Below are 11,549 nucleotides of genomic sequence, written 5' to 3' on the forward strand. Positions count from 1 at the left end.
GCTCCGCGGGAGAAAGATGAGGCTTTCTACTCCCGTAAAGATTTACACCCTCGGAAACCCTGTACAGGGTCGCTATGGGTCGGACCCGACTCAACGGCACTTAACAACAACAACAAGGTGAAGATTTCCTTAGAGAAGGCTCCTGGAAAAACAAATGTATCTTACCTGAGAAGAGAGGCCAGGGAGGTGATATGAGGCAAAACATCCATTACACCATAAGCATAAAGAGCTGGATCCCGGGAAAGGGAGGCAAGGAACTCTTCCTGGAGAGTTGTTAAGTCAATTCAGACTCACAGCAACCCTGAATAGGGCTTCCAAGGAGTGGTTGATAGGTTTGAACAGTTGACCTTGTGGTTAGCAGTCCAATACTTATCCTACAGCGCTACACTAGAGTCTAAGCAGATGGAAATAATGGGCCTGGGAAGGGAAGAAGCCTGCAAGGTGATGCCAGGACAAAAGAGCCTGGAGCCAGGGCGGAGTAAATGTGCCTGGGGTGATGGGAGCTATTGAAAGGGTTACTGTGGCAGAACAGGAAGCCTAGAAAACACACTGAAGGCCAATCTAGGTGAGCAAGTAAAGTGCTCAGCAAGCTTATTAATGCACCTCAAGATCTTCAGGTCCCCAGTGAGTGCCATGTCTAGCTTATGTCACATCAGGGTCCTTGTCCCAGGCTGGGTTCCAATACCTCTACGTTTGCTTTATTTCTCAGTACCTGATTCCCTGAACCCCAGCTAGCCTGATTCTCAGAGTCTGTCCAGCCTCGAGCCATGGAGGTCCCACAGGCTTTGTTTATGCAGACCTCTCCAACATCCCATTCTCATAAACATTTCTGTCTGTCCATCTCTCTTCTTCTCTCCCTTCCAAAGTAGAAAAGGCCCCAGACAAGGAGTCCAGATCTGGTCCAGTCCAAGCCAAGAACAAGCCAACCCCCATCCCAGGATCTCTATTTCTTTCATCAGGTCACAAAATTCAGGATACTGTCTATGTCATAGGGTGATTTGGGATGGAACGAGGTAACCATACAGGAAAGCTCTTTGGAAACTTTCCGTTGTTATAAAGGTTTATTATGATTATTATTCATGTCTGATTTTGCCGCCTCAGTGGAGTCCCAGTTCGAGTTTGTGCCCACACAATGCCAAAACAACCAGTCAAATCCATCAAAAAGTCACTCAATTGAGTGGGAAAAAATGCAGGCAGCTCTGCTGTGTGATATAGAGCCACCACCAAATCACTGGTGATTTTTGAGAACTTGCAGTGGGTTGTTCTAGGCACTGTTTTGAGTTTTCCTAGGGCTTTCACCTCCCATGAACCAAAAATATGACAATGGAAAAGTCAAGTCCTTCAATTGTTTCCCAGCGGTGAGTAAGACTTCAAGGTACCCAGTTTAGGGGAAGGGGAGAGAGACAAAATCTCCTGCACAGGACAGAGAGTCTTTCTCTCCTGACCCCCTCTCTCACAGCAGGTCTTTAGGGCAGTGGGCTATCATCCCCTGTTGAAGAGGTCCCCTTCTGCAGCTGAAACGTGATAATTCCCACATGTGTCAGGGAGAAAGGAGATGAGGCTATCGGAATCCTGGCACTGTCCAAAGGTTCTGACAGTCGGGAGATGGGGACCAAAGGCATGAGAGTCAGTATCTGGGAGAGAAAAGGTTCAGGGAAAAGATACCTTAAGAAATAAATATTCCAAGAGTGTTGACTCAGAGTGGGAGAAGGAGCAACTCAAGCCAATAAATTTTTCTCTATGTGAAAGTGTTTTTGCTAGGGGGGAAATGGAACCTAATTTTTGAGAAGATCCTTGGCCATCATCCACAGTTTTATGTATATAGAGCTCTCCAACTTATCATTTAATAAACAATCAAGAGGCATCTACCTCTAAAATGGCATTTCTGGCTGAAAATGGGAATGCATATGAGTGAAAACCAAGTCACATACTGAATTTAGTTCTGTCGGTGAGCAGTGCTATGCACTGTTGTCATCAACCAACCTCCTAGTCGCTCCTCTTCATTTATAAAAATTGTAGGATCTAATGACCATCTCCAATGCTTGTTATTTCAATGCCCACCCACATGTGTGACCCCACCCCAAACTAAACTCGACCATAACACTTCCTTCTCTTCTTCTCTTATTTCCTTTGATCATCCATAAGATCACACACTGTACATTGACGCTACACAAATAATCTCTGATAACTACCTTTAAAAAAAAAAAAGCTTGCTTATTTCATAATATCTAGGAAAATTAACATATGCATTTGCCCTTCAATATTTGCCATCACAGTTCTAGAAATGCGTCCCATGCACTATAAAAAGATATATAGGTTAAGTCTTAGCAGCAGTCTTTGCAAAAGTGAGAGACTGGAAACAAGTCAAAAACCCAGCAATGTGAAAGTTATTTATGGTTCATCTGTAAAAAACAATGAAGAAGATTTCTACATACAATTCTAAAATCATCTTTAAAAACATCCTAAGGGAAAAATCAACAAACATGTTATAAGATAAATGTGTATAATTAGCTATCTTGTCTATAAGGATGGAAGTGTGTGTATGTGTGTGTGCCCAAAAGGAAAGTGTCCAAAACCAAATTTTAAAAGTGATTACTGGTAAGAAGAAAGAGAACATGAGGAGGAAATGGGATTTAGGAAATGCTTCATATAACATTTTATCAAAATAAGAAGGGCATCTTGCTTGGTAGAGGGTTGACCAAATAGAGGAAGACCCCTCTCCCCCAGTGAGATGAAGTGACATAGTAGTTGCAGCAATGGGCTCAAACATAACGAGTATCAGGATAGTGTGTTGTGCATAGGTTTCTTTCCAAAGAATACATTCCTGACAGTCAATCTCCTCATCTGAGTGTCTTCTGAAATCTGTACAGGCTGAGAATTTTCACAAACCAAGTCCTCATTCATTTTTGTCCCCCTTCATTTTTGTTTGATAATTCCCTCCTCGATCTATGTTTTTCTTCTTTCATTTTACTGTAGAAGACACCAGGCCATTTCTTCGACAGTTTATTTAGAAATCACCACAGCTAAATATCTAAGTTCATCACTTACAAATTGCTTTCCACAAAACTGAAGGACAATTCAGTTAAGCTTTCTTTCACTCTATAAAAAGGATCTCCTTTCCTCTCATTTCAAATAACATGTTCCTCATTTCCATTTGAGTCTTCAGTAGAAATCAGGTAAAGTGAATTTCATCAAAACTAAAACTTAGTCCATCAAAGTACATTATCAAGAAAGTGAAAAGATAACCCACAGAATAGGAGACAATTTTGGCAAGTCATATATCTCGTAAGGGTCTGTTGTTCTTAAGTGCCATCGAGTTGGTTCCAACTCATAGTGACCCTATATAGAATTTCCAAGGAGTGGCTGGTGAGCTTGAACTGTCGACCTTGCAGTTCAAAGGGTCTAGTATTCAGAATATATAAAGAACTTTTATAACTCAATAAAAGAAAGATGAAAAAAAAAAATTTTCAGCAAAGTGTTCAAACAGCTATTTCTATAAAGAATATAGACGAATGGCCAATAAGAACATTAAAAGATGTTCAATATCATTAGTTATAAAGGAACTACAAATCAAAGCCATAATAAGATTCCACTTTACACCCACTAAAATAACTATAATTAAAACACACACCCAGAGAAAATATTAAGTGTTGCCACAGATGTGGAGAAGCTCAATACATTGTTGGTGGAAATGTAAAATGGTGCCACCGCTTTAGAAACAAGCTGATATTGCCTCAAAATAACCCAGTAATTTTACTCGTAGGTGTAGTATGCTCAAAAGAACCAAAAAGACATGTTTACCCAAAAACTGGTCCTCAGATATTTATAGCAGTATTGTTTATAATAGTCCATAAGTGGAAACAAACAAATGTCCATCAACTGATGAATGGATAAACAAAATGTGACATGTACTAACACATGCTGCAACAGGGGTAAGCCTTGACAATACTGTCCTAAGTGAAATAAACCAAGCACAAAAGGTCACATATTGTATGATTTATTTATATTAAATGTCCAGAATAGACAAATCCATGGTTGCCGTGGATGGGAATAGAGCAGGATAGGATATGAAGGTGGTTTCTTTTTGGGTGATGAAAATATTCTGGATTAGATTGTGGTGACAGGTACACAACAATAAAAATCATTAAACTTTAAACTGGTGAAATTTATGTCATTTGAGTCATATCTCAGTTTTTCATTTAAAAAATCATGAGGTTACAATCACCCAAATACAGAATGTGTGAAGCCCTGTAAGACAACCACACAATTCCTTAATGACATTAAAAAGAGACAGAAAGAAGAAGGCTATTATAAAAAAATAATAATAATAGGTTTAAGAGATATATAATCTAAATTCAATGTGTAGATATTGCTTGATTCCTGATTAAAACAAATCAAGTTTAACAAAAAAAAATTTTTTTTGAGAAAATATACAAAATTCAACAACCACTGAGTAATAGATAATAGTAAGAACTTATTGCCAATTGGAGGGATTGGAAATAGTATTGTTTTAGTTTCTTTTAGTTTTTTAGAACGTGTTCTTCGATCTTCATCAGTATTTTAAGTCTTTGCTTCCAGCAAGCTAGGTTGTATCGTCTGCATAGTTTGTATCATCTGTTAATAAATCTTCCTCTTATCCTGATGCCACATTCTTCTTCATATAATACAGCTTCTTAGATTATTTGCTCAGCATACAGATTGAATAAGTATGATGAAAGGCTACAACCCTAAGACACATTTTTCCTGATTTTGAATCATTTGGTATCACCTTGCTCTATTCTAACAACTACCTCTTGGTCTGTGTACACGTTCTCATGACAGCAATTAAGTGTTCAGTAACACCCATTCTTATCAATGTTATCCATAGCTTGTCATGATCCACACAAAATTTCATAATCAGTAAAACACCAATAAATCATTATGTGCTTTCAGCCAAGAGCCATCTGACTTTAATAATAACATCCCTAGTTCCATATTCTCTTCTGAATAACACAACTATTTTTTATAGTTATGTTGTTGTTATGTGCTGTGGAGTCAGTTCCAACTCATAGTGACCCTGTGCAGGGTTTCTGAGGCTGTAAATCTTTACGGGAGCAGAAAGCCTCATCTTTCTTTCACAGAACAGCTGGTAGTTTCGAACTGCTGATGGTGAGATTAGCAGCCAGATTCGTAACCACTACGCTGGCACAACTATTTTTTAATTATCTTCAGCAAAGTTTTCTTGCAAGTGGTATTAATGATATTATCTGATGATTTCCACATTCCATTGGATCACCACTATTTGGAATGGACACATATATGGATCTTTTCCCATCTGCTAGCCAGATAGCTGTCTTTCAAATTTCTTGCCATAGATAAGTGAGTGCCTCCAATGCTGCATCAGTTTGTTGAAAGATTTCCATTTGTATTCTGTCAATCCCTGGAGTTTTGTGTTTCAGTACAGCTAGGACTTCTTCCTTCAGTACAATCAGGTCTCAATCATATGCTATCTTGAAATAGTTGGACATCAATCATTTAATCAGGAATCAAGCAATATCTACATATTGTGTTTCTTTTTGGTACAGTGACTCTCTGTATTCCATCCATCGTCTTTTGATGCTTTCTGCGTCATTCATTAGGGTGCCCTCAAAAAAAGAGGTCCAATCAAAACAGTGGCTTTCCAAGGAGCTCTGCCAATTAAATTAAAGGCAGAGAGGTCAGCTCAGAAGATTATGGAAACTGCTTTGTTGATTCCCAAGGGGCAATTTTGATAGATTTTCTCAAAAGACACAGAACGATTATGGCGGCTTATTATAAAGCAGTCTTAAGAAAACTGAAAACTGTGTTGGTGAGAAAAAGGCCAGGAAAGTTGTGCTGAGGATCATTTTTCCCATCATACCAATGTACCGGCTCATTTTTCAAGGGTAGGAAAAGATGCCCCAGGAGAACTTCGTTAAGAAACTTTACTCCATCCACTCCATGCCCTGATCTTGTCCCTTCAGATTTCTTTTTCTTCCTAACACTCAAAGAACACTTAAAAGGAACATGATTTCAGTCCCTCAAGCATGTCAGAACTGCCTTTCAGATGTGTTATAAATCGAAGAGCATAGAATTCTTAAGGGAAAGGGTAGAAATATAGAAACACTGATTTTAGAAGTGTGTAGACCAAGATGGAGAATATATCAAGAAATAATAGCTTCACATTTTGATATTTTTTGTTTAATAAAGGTTTCTATGATTTTTGTAGCAATACTTATTGACTTTCCCTCATAATACTTCATTTCAGTTTATTGATATACGTTTCCAATACTAATCAATACAATTTTGTAGCTAAAATGTCAGGAAATTTTACAAAATCAACATCTATAAAAGCACTGACAGCAACAAAAACAATAGTTCCTACTTGTAGCTCATGTAATGAAACCACGTGATTTGAAGGCTCATAGTTATTTGCTAATAACATCAGTCTGACCAGAGTGCTTTAAGATCAAAGAGTGAATTAGCATAGAATTTTAGCTTTGCATGGTATATGTACATGTAATCTGGGCTCGCAAAAAAATGTTTTTGTTGTTATAACGAACTACAGTGATGTTTTATAAAAATAAAACATTTCTACTGTAACACCTCACAAAGTTTTCTAGGCAGTCATTTTGGTGTCACTGCCTCTGACAGATTCACCAGGTGCTGTCTGCACACCTACACCTCCCTATTGATACCTGGATAAGCTTAACATCTTGTTTTCCTCCAGGCCTGTCTTCCCCTCACCTACTTCCCTTGCTTTTCAGTCAACTGCCTCTTGTGCCTGCTAATATCTGATTTGAATACCAAACATTGTTCAAGAAAAATTACAGCGGGTCAGAATCATGTGACATTGCTTTGCTTATACAGACAGCAAAGGCAGACCATTTTGATCCAATCAGAGATTGAGATGTTTCAAGGTGGGGTTTACATTTCTGTAACTTCTAAAACATCAGTTTACTCTTATTCTTAGGGCCTGGGTCTTCGGGGATCTCAGTTGAAAGTCTGGGTGTTCATTAAAGTCTCCCCTTTTGACAGGATTTGAATATCAAATTTTTGCCTCCTCAGCATCAGCAGATGCCAAAAGTTTGGCATAGTCTCAGAGTCAGAGCCTGAAGATTTACTGAAAAAAAGCATGTGCTAAATTCAGTACCTGTTCATGATTTAAAACCTGCACACAGCAAACCAGTACTCACTGCCCTACTGCCATCAAGTTAATACTGACTCACAGTAACTCTATAGTACAGAGAACTACTCTTCAGCATTTCTGAGACTGTAAATCTTCACTGGAGCACACAGTCTCATCCTTCTCCCAGTGAATGGCTGGTGGATTTGAACCACCATCCTTGCAGTTAGCAGTCCAATGTTTAACCCACTTCTCCACTTAGGAGCTCTGGTAGCATAGCGGTTACAAATTGGACTGCGAACCGCAAGGTCAGCAGTTGGAAACTACCAGCTGTTCTGCAGGAGAAAGACAAGGCATTCTGCTCCCGTAAAGATTTAAAGTCTTAGAAACCCTGTACAGGGTCACTATGAGTCGGAACCAACTCCACAGCACATAACAACAACCACTAGTTTACTTTTTTCTGAATATAAAAAAATGGTATTAACAAAGCCCTACATGAAACATCAAATGTAATGCTGCCTACTTTAAAGCTTCCTCCTGAGATCAGAAAAGAGACAAATGTCTCATTGAAGTGCAATGGAGAAATTGATCTTTACAACTAAAGCCCTGATTCCTTCAAATATCCATATTAAAAAGAAGAGAGAGAGGAGAAATAAGAACACAAACCTGTTCCATACTTCACAACACACAAAAATAAATTACAGGTGGAATATAATTCCACCTAAAATGTATGAAAATAATGCTTCTAGAAATAATAGAGAAAAAATTTCGTCACCTTGGGGAATGCAAAAATTTCTTAAATACGGCCACAAAAAAGCACTGAACATAAACTGGATTCCTTTAAATCAAGACCTTGTATTTGTCAAAAACACTATTTATAGAGTAAAAAAAGCCAAGTCAGAGAGTGGGAGAAGCTGACTGCAATATATGTATTTGGCAAAGGATTAGTACCCGGAATATTTAAATCTGAGAAGAGTCTGTGATACAGATTAGGTACTTCACAAGTATGTGTTGAATAAATGAATGACTAATCAAGTTCCCATTTCTATTCTTGCTATTCTCAACCCAGCACCCAAAGAAACGATTTTTTAAAATACATCCAGCTAAGTTATTGCTCCTCTTTAGATCTTTTTCTCTATTGCATGAATGTTTATAACTGACACATCATATTTATAAAAATGATAATAATTAATTTTAAAAATAATATTTTATTGTGCTTTTGATGAAGATTAATGCAGAAGTTTAGAGTCCTAATCAACAATCTCCACATTGACACTGGTTACATTCTTCGCAATATGTAAACATTCTCATTATGTGCATTCTGGTTGTTCTGTTTTGATTAATCTAGTTTCCTTGCTCCTTTATATCCTCAGTTTTGTTTTAAAGCAATTGTTGACTGTTTGGTTTCACATCATAACTTTTTAAAGGAGCACAGTACTTATATTCATGATATTGTTTGATGGTTTCCACATTCCACATTCTGTCGAATCACCTCTCTTTGGAATGGGCACAAATATGGATTTCTAACTTATGGTAATATTCTTTTTTTTGAGTCAATTTGCTATTTTAGCTACAAAGGAATGTCAGTGGTTAATTTGGGTTCAAGGTTTAAACAATATCTCAGGGAAATAGTCTTGGAGAGTCTTCTGGTCCCAACAAGTCACCAGTAGGTATGCTGGGGTAAGAGTTTGGGGGTTTTGGGAGGCATTTTGTTTTTATGGAATTTGAGGTTCTGTTCCACATTTTTCTCCCATTCTATCAGGGTCCATCTATTTTGGCGTTGATTTGAATCCTCAGTAGTGGTAACCAGGTACCATCTAGTTCTTCTAGTCTCAGAGGGTAGATAAGTTAATGATTCAGGTAGACTATATGTCCTGTAGACTAGTTTCTTCTTTGAATTAGTAATTATATGGGGTTTTTTAATGTTTAACTATTAAAAGCTTAATAGAATTCCTACCTAAAATTCCTCTTTAGCTTTGAAATTAAACACAGAAACAGCAATGTTTGCCTCATTCACGGTGCTCTAAATTCACCAGCCTTCATTTGATGCCAGAAATGACAAGGTTTTCCTGCAATCGGACTTCTCCATGTGTTTTGCTTCGGCTTGAGATGCTTTTGTCTGCTCTTCACGAACTTGGCATTTTCTCAAAAATCCAAGTTCAGTTGAAATGTCATCTTCACAGGATGTCTGCCCTCACCATTCTGCTGATGTTGGCCAGGCCCTTTCATTATCTTGTCCCAGTGCCCTGTATGTGGTCTTCATTGTATTAGCCATTACACTTTTGTTTTCCTTGTCTGTTTCCATAATAGACTATAAGACCCATGAAGGTTAAAACTGTTTCTCACTCCACTATTTATCCCCAGTGATCAGCACAGTGCCTCATACACTGCTTATACCTGTAACAATGATTTGTGTAATGGTCCTTGGCTGTTAACTGGAAGGTCAGCAGTTCAAATTTACCAACTGTTCTGTAGAAGGAAGAGGTGGTAGTTTGCTTCTGTAAAGATGACAGCCTTAGAAACCCTATGAGGTAGTTGTGCCCTGTCTTGTAGGGTCTCTGTGAGTCAGTATCAACTTGATAACAATGGATATTCAAATAATGACTGGAAATCATGCATCACAGTGACCTCCAGAGAAGATATTTTAAGAAAAAGGAACTTCATTAAACAGTACAGTGAAAATAACAAAGCCATTGTTATTCCATCATCTCATCACACCTCTACCAACCACTGAGAGATCTGTAGTATCACAGGGTCTTTATTCTTAACACAATGGTAAGTACCAGGGTGATGCTGGCTTGTCAGAGGATGTGACTCTCGGTGCATCTTGGGTGCAGGTGTGATGACGACAATGGTTTCACCACACAGCAGGAAAAGGCTGCAGGGTGTAATTTCTCCCTAGTCCACTATTATCAAAACCATGACACTTCCTCCTCAGCCTTAGAATATACCTAAAACTATCCCCAAAGGGGCCAGGTGCAGCTGGAGAAGGTCTTGTAATGTCAAAGGAGATGTTCAGAAACTAGGATGCGCGTGACCTTCGATCAGAGCTGGTCAGAGAGATGGGACTATTTGGGTGAGTGTCACTGAGTCAGCCCGTGCTGGTAATTTGTCTTCTGAAAGATGCTTCCAGCCAATCCCTTTGCCGTATTCTGATCTCTCGTTGCCCAACCCGATACCTGTCTACAGTTCAACCTTCACCCTGACCACAGCTCCACCTTCGTCCTGCCCACCTTAAATACGTACTGACCCTACCCAGTCAATAGTCTGAGCCTGACCCTCATTTTCCTCAGGTATCTCTCAAAGGAACAATTTTATTCAAGCCAAGTGTTATCCAGAGTGGCCATTGAAGGTCTAGGTAATCCTTGGTGAAGCTATGCTATTTAGAAAGTTATGTACAGAAATGAGGATTGTAATGAATGTATATACATGAAGTGGTTTATCCTGGAGGAGAGGATTTAGATTTAGATGACCCCACAAGAGTTGAGAATGGCCAATATAAATGCAGTGTCTCAGACCCCCCAATCTGATGTCTGACAGCCTCCAGATGCAGGTCTGACAATTTGTAGCCCCAGCAGGCAGAAAATCCAAGAGGACAAACAGTCTTTCTGGACAAAAGAGTGAAATGGAAAGAGAAATGTACCCAGTTTTATTGATGACTCACAGCAAAGTTTGTCTGAATGGATGCTGGTCTGGTGAGAAACACAAACACACTGGTCTGTGAAACTGGCTCATAGGGCTTCGTCTGTTTTCTACCTTGTGGTTCTCTTTCTAGGACAAACATTTCTGACAACACAGTACAAAATGGCAGCACAAAATCAAGTAAAAGGGATGAAAAGGAATGGCCCCATTGCATGGAGGACACCAGACAAATGGGAATCGATAACAAAATCTAGCTACCAAACTGATAATAAATAGCCCAGGAACTCAATGGAGCTCAGACCCTGTTCAGATGTTGGCATGGATTTGACAAGCGTCCTGGTGTAGCATTGTGGGTTAATGCACTAGACTGCAAGGTTGGTTTAAACGGCAAGGTTGGTGGTTCATGTTCACCAGCCGCTCCTTGGAAACCCTATGCAGTGTTGCTATGAATCTAAACTGACTCAGCAGCACATAATAACAACAAGCAGCAGCCAGGCACAAGGGTCCTTTGTAGGTTCTATACCTGGCTGAAAGCTGGGGTCTGTAGTGATGGGCAGTGCAGACCACATCTCAGTGCAATCCAGAAAAGCTGTGAGAAAAATGAAGCCCACCCAAATGAGAACAAACAGAAGCGATTTATTTAGAACTTCCTATAACAATGGAGTCAAACATCACTGTTTGCATTAGTCAGAGAGTCAAAGGCAGTTACAGTAGTGCGAAAGCTTTGGTCCAGTGGACAGCATTTTTTTTTACTGGTGTGCAGAAGCCTCCAAGAGAAATTCTA

Source organism: Chrysochloris asiatica, unplaced genomic scaffold, assembly GCF_000296735.1.
Source record: "Chrysochloris asiatica unplaced genomic scaffold, ChrAsi1.0 scaffold00141, whole genome shotgun sequence".
Taxonomy (NCBI): domain Eukaryota; kingdom Metazoa; phylum Chordata; class Mammalia; order Afrosoricida; family Chrysochloridae; genus Chrysochloris; species Chrysochloris asiatica.